The following is a 12944-nucleotide window of genomic DNA, read 5'->3' as shown; positions in this document are numbered from 1 at the left end:
TTTATTTTAAAGTCTATTTTTTCTGATATGAGTATTGCTACTCCAGCTTTCTTTTGATTTCCATTTGCATGGAATATCTTTTTCCATCCCCTCACTTTCAGTCTGTATGTGTCCCTAGGTCTGAAGTGGGTCTCTTGTAGACAGCATATATATAGGTCTTGTTTTTGTATCCATTCAGAGAGCCTGTGTCTTTTGGTTGGAGCATTTAATCCATCCACATTTAAGGTGATTATTGATATGTATGTTCCTATTACCATTTTCTTAATTGTAGTATAATTGCTTTACAATGGTGTGTTAGTTTCTGCTTTATAACAAAGTGAATCAGTTATACATATACATATGTTCCCATATCTCTTCCCTCTTGTGTCTCCCTCCCTCCCACCCTCCCTATCCCACCCCTCTAGGTGGTCACAAAGCACTGAGCTGATCTCCCTGTGCTACGCGGCTGCTTCCCACTAGCTATCTATTTTACATTTGGTAGTGTATATATGTCCTACAAATCTTATCAGATTCTTCCAGCTATTAAGAATGTCTGCTTCCTTTGTGCTCTGGTCTTACATTATTTATTGTGTCTTGGACTATAGAAATGTACATATATTCTATACCTCCTCCACTGAATGACAAACCTCTTGGATATTACTTTTTATTCATCCCTGCATTCTTCCAGTACCTTAAAAATCTATAAATCTTAGAGAAGTTCCTTTTGCATTTGTTGTAGGGCTGGTTTGGTGGTGCTGAATTCTCTTAGCTTTTGCTTGTCTCTAAAGCTTTTGATTTCTCTGTCAAATCTGAATGAGATCCTTGCCGGGTAGAGTAATCTTGGTTGTAGGTTCTTCCCTTTCATTACTTTAACTGTATCATGCCACTCCCTTCTGGTTTGTAGTTTCTGATGAGAAATCAGCTGTTATCCTTATGGGAGTTCTCTTGTATGTTATTTGTCATTTTTGCCTTGTTGCTTTTAATAATATTTCTTTGTCTTTAATTTTTGTCAGTTTGATTACTATGTGTCTTGGCATGTTTCTCTTTGGGTTTATCCTGCCTGGGACTCTCTGCGCTTCCTGGACTTGGGTGGCTATTTCCTTTCCCATGTTAAGGAAATTTTTGACTATAATCTCTTCAAATATTTTCTCGGGTCCTTTCTCTCTCTCTTCTCCTTCTGGGACCCCTATAATGTGAATGTTGGTGTGTTTAATGTTGTCCCAGAGGTCTCTTGACTGTCTTCATTTCTTTTCATTCTTTTTTCTTTATTCTGTTCTGTGGCAGTGAATTCCACCATTCTGTCTTCCAGGTCACTTATCCGTTTTTCTGCCTCCATTATTCTGCTATTGATTCCTTCTAGTGTATTTTTCATTTCAGTTAATGTATTGTTAATCTCTATTTGTTTGTTCTTTAATTCTTCTAGGTGTTTGTTAAACTTTTCTTGCATCTTCTCAATCTTTGCCTTCATTCTTTTTCCGAGGTCCAGGATCGTCTTCACTATCCTTATTCTGAATTCTTTTTCTGGAAGGTTGCCTATCTCCACTTCATTTAGTTGTTTTTCTGGGGTTTTATCTTGTTCCTTCCTCTGGTACATAGTCTCTGCCTTTTCATTTTGTCTATCTTTCTGTGACTCCTATCACCTATTCTACACCCCTCCCTTTAAATCTCTATTTTCTTTCATAATTCAGATTTGGGTTTTCATTCTTTTGTTATAATGTTTGGGATGTAGTTATCTTTTTTATGACATAATATTATATGGTGCAGATAGTGGCCCTGGATCCCTTACCATCAACTTTTGACGAGTAATGAGGTATCTAGAGAACTTTGACATTTTACTGTGCTTTCAGGAGTATAGCCTACTCCAGGTTAGATTGCCTTTCTGGTATTTACCTGCATCCATTCAGCCAAGATTATGTAGGTAAAATATAACCAAAGTATGTTTTCTGATGACATAAGAGTTTGTGAAAACAATTTATAAGAGGGTTATGGTTTTTTTAAATGATTTTACAAAAAACAGCCTTTTGATATTATGTATAAACAGAGTAGAGTCACCAATGGGAGAGTAAACTCTACTCCCGTTTCTGTGATGACAGCAGCTGCCATAATAATTGTGCTAAAACTATCCGATAGACAAGCCAGTAGTGTTCAACTAATCCAGCTGCATACTATGAATTGAAGACTATATTAGAAAACAACCATTACTAGAAAATCACTGACTGGCATAGGGTCAAAATGCAGAACAGAGAATTTTGTCAAGGTTGCTGCTTTGTAACCAACCAAAGATAGACTAGAATTTATTGATGTGCTATTGCACATCACAAAATCCTAGGTAAGGAAAATAGATAACTATGTGGTTCTGGAAAATATTAACAGAGAGTGTCTTAGTTAAGGCTGCTATAACTAAGTATATAGACTAGGATGCTTATAAACAGTAGAAATTTATTTCTCACAGTTCTGAAGCCTGGAAGTCTGACATCAGGATGCTGGCATGGTCAGGTCCTGGTGAGGGTCCTCTTCTGGATTGCAGACTGTCATCTTTTCCTTGTAACCTCATGTGGTGGTGAGCAGAGAGAGGAGGCAAGCTCTCTCATGACTGTTACAAAGGCACTAATCCCATTCCTGAGGGCTCCATCCACATGACCTCATCTAATACTAATTACCCCCCAAAGGCCCAACCTTCTAATACTATCACATTGTGGGGGTAGGATTTCAACATATGAATTATGGGGTTCATAAACATTCGGTCCATAGGTGGAGGGCATTCAGGAATATTAAAATACAGCAAGCAAGGTTTGATCGCTTCACCCCTAGCACAATACTGGACAAAGAATAGGTGCTCAGAGAATGGCTGTTAAGGTAAATCAAGTTATTCTTTTCTGTAAATGGTGTGGTTATATATCTACAAATTGAGTAATTTGTGTGATCTAGAGGCAGATCATATTTCACTGTCAATTTCCTTCAAAATATGTTAATAAATATTCTTAGCCAATAGGCCATTTCCAGAAGAATGGATTTATATCACCAGAAAGCCAACAATGGTGCAAAATTACGGAATTTTTACTATCACCAAGGAAGAGGGTTTTAATTTCCCACAATGGAAATACTAAGAAAAAAAAACCTCTTTCAAGGCATTTTTGGTATGGGGAGAATTTCAAGAAATTGTCAAATAGGGTAAAGGTGGGAGGAGTCCTACCTAAGACTCACTTCCTGTAATTCATACAGTTCCCAGACTTTTCTCTCCTGCAGACACCTGCAGGGCAGCTACTTGCCTTTGAGGCCTGCCGGCTTCCACGAAATGCTCCTGGCTATACTCTGTGGCCGGGTGTCCCACTCTGACAGGTCAGTGTACAAAATCTGTGAGCAAACAATGGGGCCTCCGCTTTTGCTTTCAAGCTGTCTGAGGGAAAATGCTGACGTGTCTTGCTACCTCTTCCTGTCTCTGTCTTCCTGTTGATCTGTGTGTGCTTTTATAACCTCCTCACTTATGACTCATTCCACTTCATCCCAAAAGAATAATGGAAAGGAATAACGAATTCAGACAACCTGTTAGTACCAGTTCAGGTGAACCCTTCTTAAGTAAGGCAGCCCAGAGTCAAAATTCTGGATTTAAAAAGATGATGGACAAATTATGGGGTGATTATTTACACTAAAAACAGTTTTGGAACACAGAAGGATAAAGCTGTGATGGAGTCATAGAAATCATTCATTGCACTCACCCTCTGATTTCGTAGATGAGAAAATCGAGCCCACAGAGGGAAAATGACCAGGCCAATGACCTCATTCCTAACTCATACTTTTCAGAAAGGAAAGTTTTGTCACAGGAATTTTCATTTTTTAGAGCAAGCAAAATATGATTTCATTTGAAAATATTTATCTTATACACACATTCCTGGGAAAATACCTATGTATAGTGAAGGACCATGGCTCATGAAAAGGAGTGTGAATTTGTGTGGTACCACATTTATATATGTGGTTCTAAACCCTAGAATAATGGACCCTATTCCACATCTAGAGCAGTTTTCATACTTTCTATTAACAACTTATGTTTGGGATAAATACATATTATGAACAGAACCACCCAAATAGGCAATTAATGAACATTTTGGGGTTATATATTGACATAAATATATTTTTAAACCTTGAGAGGAGACAAAGTATTAACAAAGTCAAGGTCACCTCATTTGTTCTTTTTTTTTTAAATTTATTGTTTGCTGTGTTGGGTCTTCATTGCTGCCCACGGGCTTTCTCGAGTTGCAGTGAGCGGGGGCTACTCTTCGTTGTGGTGCACGGGCTTCTTGTTGCAGTGGCTTCTCTTGTTGCAGAGCATGGGCTCTAGGCATGCGGGCTTCAATAGATGTCCCACGTGGGCTCAGTAGTTGTGGTTTGCGGGCTCTAGAGCGCAGGCTCAGTAGTTGTGGTGCACGGACTTAGTTGATCCGCGGCATGTGGGACCTTTCCGGACCAGGGCTCGAACCTGTGTCCCCTGCATTGGCAGGCGGATGCTTAACCACTGTGCCACCAGGGAAGCCCCACCTCATTTGTTCTTGGTAACCTTGATGGGCAACCTCTCAGCTGCCTTCTTAACACTTTCTAGCATCATCTCTACAACTTGCCTGTGATTTTTCAGGTAGCAGCTGTGTGAGCAACTAGTCACGTGCATGTCCACAGACTTGCGTGTACGCACACACACACACACACGATGCTTCTAGGAACAAAAGCTGGCACAGAACATTAACTCAATTCAATAGAAAAGAAAATGCTTTTCTTTCTTTCTTTTTTAAACCTTGGTGCAGGCACCCTTCTTAGGGGTACACTGTCAGTCTGGGCTTTTGTCCTGCCTGGCTCCTGATTTTTTGATGCATTCTGAAAGTGCCACTCCTACAATCGCACTCCATGGAGGCCATTTTGGCTTGCTGCCACCTGCCTTCACTGGATTAAGAAGCGCGGATCCATTGCTATTATGGAGCCTGAAGCAGAGCCAAGAAGAAATCTCAAAGGGCCCTCTCCCCAGACATATGAGAGTAGAATAAAAATGAGACACAAATGATGGCACGAAGCCTCCAGCACTCTTGGGGCAAAGTGGGGGGCTGTGTTGTAGGCTAGGAGGATGTTCTGGTTCTTGGGAGAGAAATGAAATTAAAACATGTTATTCTTTACATATGAAGTTCCTTCAGACCTCTTATCAACAGGGTGGGCCTTTTTCTGTTGTTTACTCTCAGAGAGGGACTTGGAATTCCTTATAGCAAACATACACATTCCAGGCTGTCAGGGCTGAGTTGAGAAGTGTCTCCATGACTTTCTAGTTACCCAGGGTCCACATCCTGCTAATCAGGTAACAGAAGGAGCAATCAAATACACTCATTTATACTAAAGTGTTAGAGACTTGATGTGTTACTTCTCCCAGAGGTACCTACACTCCAGAGGTAGCTGCTTTCCAGAGGCCTGTGGAGAGCAAACAATATTTAACCTAAAGGAATATACAGAACTAATGGTAGAAGTTCAGGCACCAGCACTTTTAAATTGCCCTACCCAGGAAACCATCTATTAATATAAGGGTGGATCTAAATATATGTCTGTTGCGGTGACAGGAAAAAAAGGGAGTGTCATACATAGCAAACCTAGAAGGGTAAGTCGTGACTTCTGCTATTTTTTTCTTCCTCCTTCCCTTACCAATCATTCTAGCCCTCATATGGTTCCTGCAACTTCATGTGTCCAATGCCTTTGCCCCATGACTAAACCAGTTCTGAAGACTCAGCAAAGCATGTCACATGTTTTATTAGTAAAAATAAATTCAGTGCTGAGTTCAGTGCACAATGAAATTAGGCATCAAAAACAATGGCCCAGAATAGAATAAACTAGCAAAAGGTTCAGGGGAAAATGTCAGGCCACACAAGAGCTATATGAATAACACGCAAAGCTGCAGGAATCACTAACGTTTTTATGAGAAAGAAGGATACTTAAGCTATGATGCTTGATTGTTTTTTCCTTTTATTATGAGAGTAAAAAGAGAAAAAAAAATCCATTTGGTTGTATCAGGGTCAGAGAATTTACCAGATATTTGCTGACCAACAGCCTCTCAGGGTCTGTCATTCCTTCAGTTCCCTGCATCATCACCTTTTACTGTGCTTTGGCTCCAGCAAGACACAATCAGAGCGATTCTACTTCAGTGCAATGCCGGGGCGGGAGGAGTGGTCCACCCCAGAGGCCCATCCAGGGGTTCATGGCCTGGAGAAGACTTAAAAAACAACAATAAAACCAGCTAAAAAGCCAGTCTGCTTTCTATTATCACCATGGCAAGCAATTCTAAACAATGTCAGTAATAAACTGCTCTCTCCTCACCAAAAAAAAATCTTTTGTTCGTCTAGTTTCCAAACAATTGCTCTTGAGTTTTAACAACATAAATGTAAGCTTCAGTTTAGCACATTTTTTTATTGCTTTTCATTTAGTAAACATATTCTACATGGAAGTTGATTCAGAGAATTGACTCTGCATTTATTTTGAGAGTAAGTACATAAGAAAGCTTGCTTTGGGCACAAGTGTCCAGCCTATCTGGTCCTTCAAATTCCTACGTTCAAACAATTGATTCAAAATAAATAACGATAGCACAGTGATTGTAAAGACAAACAGAACTTGAGTTCCTTCAATTCTGTCATTCTCTTTGACCACTTGGAATTTTTATTGTGTTTAAAGTTTCTGGGATTTATTGTGAAATGGGATTTTTATGCATTTCTCCCAAATGTAGCCTTATGTTGAAGACTTCCTATGTCCCACGTGGGCTCAGTAGTTGTGGTTTGCGGGCTCTAGAGCGCAGGCTCAGTAGTTGTGGTGCACGGACTTAGTTGATCCGCGGCATGTGGGACCTTTCCGGACCAGGGCTCGAACCTGTGTCCCCTGCATTGGCAGGCGGATGCTTAACCACTGTGCCACCAGGGAAGCCCCACCTCATTTGTTCTTGGTAACCTTGATGGGCAACCTCTCAGCTGCCTTCTTAACACTTTCTAGCATCATCTCTACAACTTGCCTGTGATTTTTCAGGTAGCAGCTGTGTGAGCAACTAGTCACGTGCATGTCCACAGGCTTGCGTGTACGCACACACACACACACACGATGCTTCTAGGAACAAAAGCTGGCACAGAACATTAACTCAATTCAATAGAAAAGAAAATGCTTTTCTTTCTTTCTTTTTTAAACCTTGGTGCAGGCACCCTTCTTAGGGGTACACTGTCAGTCTGGGCTTTTGTCCTGCCTGGCTCCTGATTTTTTGATGCATTCTGAAAGTGCCACTCCTACAATCGCACTCCATGGAGGCCATTTTGGCTTGCTGCCACCTGCCTTCACTGGATTAAGAAGCGCGGATCCATTGCTATTATGGAGCCTGAAGCAGAGCCAAGAAGAAATCTCAAAGGGCCCTCTCCCCAGACATATGAGAGTAGAATAAAAATGAGACACAAATGATGGCACGAAGCCTCCAGCACTCTTGGGGCAAAGTGGGGGGCTGTGTTGTAGGCTAGGAGGATGTTCTGGTTCTTGGGAGAGAAATGAAATTAAAACATGTTATTCTTTACATATGAAGTTCCTTCAGACCTCTTATCAACAGGGTGGGCCTTTTTCTGTTGTTTACTCTCAGAGAGGGACTTGGAATTCCTTATAGCAAACATACACATTCCAGGCTGTCAGGGCTGAGTTGAGAAGTGTCTCCATGACTTTCTAGTTACCCAGGGTCCACATCCTGCTAATCAGGTAACAGAAGGAGCAATCAAATACACTCATTTATACTAAAGTGTTAGAGACTTGATGTGTTACTTCTCCCAGAGGTACCTACACTCCAGAGGTAGCTGCTTTCCAGAGGCCTGTGGAGAGCAAACAATATTTAACCTAAAGGAATATACAGAACTAATGGTAGAAGTTCAGGCACCAGCACTTTTAAATTGCCCTACCCAGGAAACCATCTATTAATATAAGGGTGGATCTAAATATATGTCTGTTGCGGTGACAGGAAAAAAAGGGAGTGTCATACATAGCAAACCTAGAAGGGTAAGTCGTGACTTCTGCTATTTTTTTCTTCCTCCTTCCCTTACCAATCATTCTAGCCCTCATATGGTTCCTGCAACTTCATGTGTCCAATGCCTTTGCCCCATGACTAAACCAGTTCTGAAGACTCAGCAAAGCATGTCACATGTTTTATTAGTAAAAATAAATTCAGTGCTGAGTTCAGTGCACAATGAAATTAGGCATCAAAAACAATGGCCCAGAATAGAATAAACTAGCAAAAGGTTCAGGGGAAAATGTCAGGCCACACAAGAGCTATATGAATAACACGCAAAGCTGCAGGAATCACTAACGTTTTTATGAGAAAGAAGGATACTTAAGCTATGATGCTTGATTGTTTTTTCCTTTTATTATGAGAGTAAAAAGAGAAAAAAAAATCCATTTGGTTGTATCAGGGTCAGAGAATTTACCAGATATTTGCTGACCAACAGCCTCTCAGGGTCTGTCATTCCTTCAGTTCCCTGCATCATCACCTTTTACTGTGCTTTGGCTCCAGCAAGACACAATCAGAGCGATTCTACTTCAGTGCAATGCCGGGGCGGGAGGAGTGGTCCACCCCAGAGGCCCATCCAGGGGTTCATGGCCTGGAGAAGACTTAAAAAACAACAATAAAACCAGCTAAAAAGCCAGTCTGCTTTCTATTATCACCATGGCAAGCAATTCTAAACAATGTCAGTAATAAACTGCTCTCTCCTCACCAAAAAAAAATCTTTTGTTCGTCTAGTTTCCAAACAATTGCTCTTGAGTTTTAACAACATAAATGTAAGCTTCAGTTTAGCACATTTTTTTATTGCTTTTCATTTAGTAAACATATTCTACATGGAAGTTGATTCAGAGAATTGACTCTGCATTTATTTTGAGAGTAAGTACATAAGAAAGCTTGCTTTGGGCACAAGTGTCCAGCCTATCTGGTCCTTCAAATTCCTACGTTCAAACAATTGATTCAAAATAAATAACGATAGCACAGTGATTGTAAAGACAAACAGAACTTGAGTTCCTTCAATTCTGTCATTCTCTTTGACCACTTGGAATTTTTATTGTGTTTAAAGTTTCTGGGATTTATTGTGAAATGGGATTTTTATGCATTTCTCCCAAATGTAGCCTTATGTTGAAGACTTCCTATTTATTTAAACTGTTGTTTCATGTGAAAGAAACCTTCCAAAATTAAAATTAATGAAAAGTATTCTTTGATCAAAGGTGGATCGACACATCATGAATATGGGAAGAAAAACAAGTTTGACAAAGTCACTGACAAGTTTGCAGAAGTTAATTGCAAAAATAGACACTGTAACATTATTATTCATTACTGTAAAAGACCAATAGGTAGGTCTAAGTTTTCATCTTTCTTCAAAAATACATTAATGAAATTGAAAATATTACTTCATAACTCTTCCTTTTTTAGATTGTGACGTTTATTTTATTTTTTAATTGATATGGCACAAAGTTTCATAAAGTAAAATTTCTTTAATGACTATTATTATTGGTTTCATTGTGTGATTATTACTAAAATAATTTTGTCACGTAGGAAGGAGGTGTTAGAAATTATCAGCTCTGGGTGTCACATATTAGCCCTAGCACCCTAATCTGTTATGTATTCTGTTTGAGGGCTCCCTGACTCTCTCTCTCCCCCACAGCCTCATTCCCATCTCCGCACCTACTCCCCCACCCATCACTCCAAACAGGACCTGTTAGTCAAGTGTTGGAAAAAGGTAGATCAGATGTACTTAAAATAATTCATCCTTCCTCCCAGGTTCTTCCAGCTTTCTCCCACTTTTTCTTGTAGAGAGGAAGTTAGGTTACAAAATCAGAAAGGTGGGCTTCCCTGGTGGCGCAGTGGTTGAGAATCCGCCTGCCGATGCAGGGGACGCGGGTTCGTGCCCCAGTCCGGGAGGATCCCAGATGCCGCGGAGCGGCTAGGCCCGTGAGCCATGGCCACTGAGCCTGCGCGTCCGGAGCCTGTGCTCCGCAAGGGGAGAGGCCACAACAGTGAGAGGCCCGCGTACAGCAAAAAAAAAAAAAAAAAAAAAAAAAAAATCAGAAAGGTTAAAACTCATTCCTCTACCCTCTTTTCCCATTTGTTGAGAGCAAAGACGAACAGAAGACTGACCCTTCAGGACCTGCCTACCCACCTGAGTGAAGCTGGGGAGGGAATGGGAGCCAGGAAGATTCAGCTATAGCACAAGCCCTGCTTGGACTCTCAGACCCCTGTGTCAAGCCATGTCCAGCCAGGAGCACTCAGTGGCTTTCCTCTCTGGAGGTGAGTCTGATGACCCAAGTCTTAGCACCCTCCTGAGACCACGAGAATACCTGGTCCTGAGATGCAGCATTAATCAGCACTGCCTGGAGCCCACATCCCTCCTGCCCTCCACACTCAGGCTCCCAGCATCACCTTTATTCCCACAGAAAGAAGGGAGTTTACATTTCAATCCACGCACATCTCCCCAACCCCAGCCCAACTCTGGTCAGCCTGATGTCCCTAACTCTGAATAATCAACTCAAAGCAGGAAGGAAAATATTTCCCACCAAAATTTAGCACAGGATTATCATCACTCTTCGGTTCTCAAAAGATTCCTAAGTCATCCAACAGGGATTCATTATGTCATTAAGTGTCACATTTCCTTCATGTTGGAGACGGGGAAAAGTTATGATACTTATTTTTCATTTTTACTTACAAAATGTAATGAATTCCAATGATGACCTATTTCTAAAGTCCACCAATCAAAGGAAATTGTAAAGTTCACCATAGTAACAGCTCAGTGTCAGTCACCCAAGTGAGAACCACACCGCTTAGGAGGCCCCCGCCAATCGTGGGGCAGAGTATTGTTACCATCTCATAGCAACCAAGAGATCTGCATGGCAACATCAGTTGCTATATAAAAGAAAAATTAGAAACAATATTCTGCTAGGGAGAAATAAAGGTATCAACTGTTAAGTCATACTTGAGTCAGGTTTGTGAAGACCCATCCTAAAATATCCACCTAAATATAACTCAGATAATACTTGTCAGAGCCAAGAGTTCATGTGCTAGGAGCCCTTCACCCACCACCACCTGCAACCACCTGAGAGTGGAAGAGAGGCAACTCTCCATAGAACAGACGGCCTCTGAATGGGAAGGGAGAGAGTCTTTGAATACTAGGAACTGTAAGGCAAATTGGGAGGGTAGATTACCCATGAATCATCACATTTAATCCCACGAGGGAGGCAGGGCAGATATTATCATTATCACTCAATTCTCCATCTCCCCCCGACCTCAAATCTGTTCCTCCCCCAGCTTTCCCATCTCCATTAATGGCAACACAATTCTTCCAATTGTTCATACCAAAACCCTCAGAGGTCTCCTTTATTTTCTTTCTCTCATGCTCAATCCAATCCATCAGCAAACTCTGTTTGTTCTGCTTTCAAGATATGTCCAGAATCCAGCCACCTCCACAGCTATGCCTTGGTCCAAACCACCATCCTCTCTCGCCTGAGGTAATAGCCTCCTAACCTGTGTCCCTGCTTCACACCCCTGCCCACCTACAGTCTATTCTCAACACAGCAGCCAAAGTGACCCTTTCAAAATATAAGTCCTTGGCTCATGACCCTCCAAGGACTTCCCATCCTCTCTCACAGTGAAAATCCAAGTCCTCACCGTGACCCACAAGACTGCACACAGCTTAGCTCCCTCTTGTTTCCCTCTGCACTATTGTCTGCTTTCCTCACCAGCTTCAGTCACACTGGTCTCCCCACTGTTCTTCCAGCACAACAGGCTCCCCCCTACCTCAGGGCCTTTGCACTAGCTACTTCTCTGTGTGGAACATTCTCCCCCCAGATGCCCTCAAGGCTCACTCCCTCATTTCCTTCCAATGTTCACTCATAAGTCACCTTCTCAGTGAGCCTCTGTCTGACCTATTTTAAAACTGGACTCTGTACCCACACCCTTTACCCACATCCTCTAACCCCCTTCTGTGGCACACTGGGTACCTAGAACAATGCCTGGCACTTACTAAGTACTCAATAAATATCTGATTATGAAAAATGGAAGCACGGTTTTACAGATAAAGTAACTGGGCTCGAGAAGCTAAATGATTTACTCAAAGGCTCACAGCCAGAACATATTAGAGCCCAGACTTTAAGCTAGATTTGCCAATGACTCCCCAAACTGTGTTCTGCCCACTGTACCACATTTTGGTTTCCTTTTCCAGATCTACCATCTCTTCTAATAGGTGTCATGAATGCGTTAATTTCCCGGGAAGGGAGGAAGGATTTCTGGGCTGAGGGCACGGCCAAGGCAGGAGTGTAGGGTGGAGGCGAGCTTGCCCAGAGCCTGAGTGATGCCCAAGGGACACTTGCAGGTGAGTCAGGAAGTGTGGCTGAGGCCATGTCAACTGCCAATGACACCCCACTGGTGGTGACCTCCCCCGCTTCAGGCCCCCTTCTTGGGGGTAGACCATTCAGCATTCTTATCCCTTTATTCACTCAGGTCAAAACCAAGGACTTAAATGGAATTTTTAGTCTGTAAAATGTTTCATCAATTCCTACTATTTTGTTCTCAAAGAGTCTCAGAGTTCTATTAAGTGTACATTGCATGACTGGTTGAAAACAATTTTTAAATCCAGTTACCAAATATGTTTTTTTGGTCTATACAAATAATTTTGGTTTTTGTTTTGTTTTTTAAACAGAAACCACCTAGTGGGCTTCCCTAGTGGCACAGTGGTTGAGAGTCTGCCTGCCGATGCAGGGGACACGGGTTCGTGCCCTGGTCTGGGAAGATCCCACATGCCGTGGAGCGGCTAGACCCGTGAGCCATGGCCGCTGAGCCTGCACGTCCGGAGCCTGTGCTCTGCAATGGGAGAGCCCACAACAGTGAGAGGCCCACGTACCACAGAAAAAAAAAAAAAAATAGAAGAAACCACCTAGTGTTATGGGACTATATG

General features: G+C 41.9%; 1 long non-coding RNA gene across 1 annotated transcript; it reads left to right on the top strand.

Annotated features, from left to right (window-relative positions):
* The first annotated feature begins 693 nt into the window (after positions 1 to 693).
* Positions 694 to 12194, top strand: LOC114487270 (uncharacterized). Its single transcript, XR_003682229.2, has 3 exons — positions 694 to 3318; positions 9226 to 9351; positions 10112 to 12194. It is a non-coding gene; the product is annotated as an uncharacterized lncRNA (long non-coding RNA).
* The last annotated feature ends 750 nt before the right edge of the window (positions 12195 to 12944 follow it).

Source organism: Physeter macrocephalus, chromosome 12 (genome assembly GCF_002837175.3).
Source record: "Physeter macrocephalus isolate SW-GA chromosome 12, ASM283717v5, whole genome shotgun sequence".
NCBI classification, from domain to species: Eukaryota; Metazoa; Chordata; class Mammalia; order Artiodactyla; family Physeteridae; genus Physeter; species Physeter macrocephalus.
This window is presented reverse-complemented; position numbering and strand designations above follow the sequence as displayed.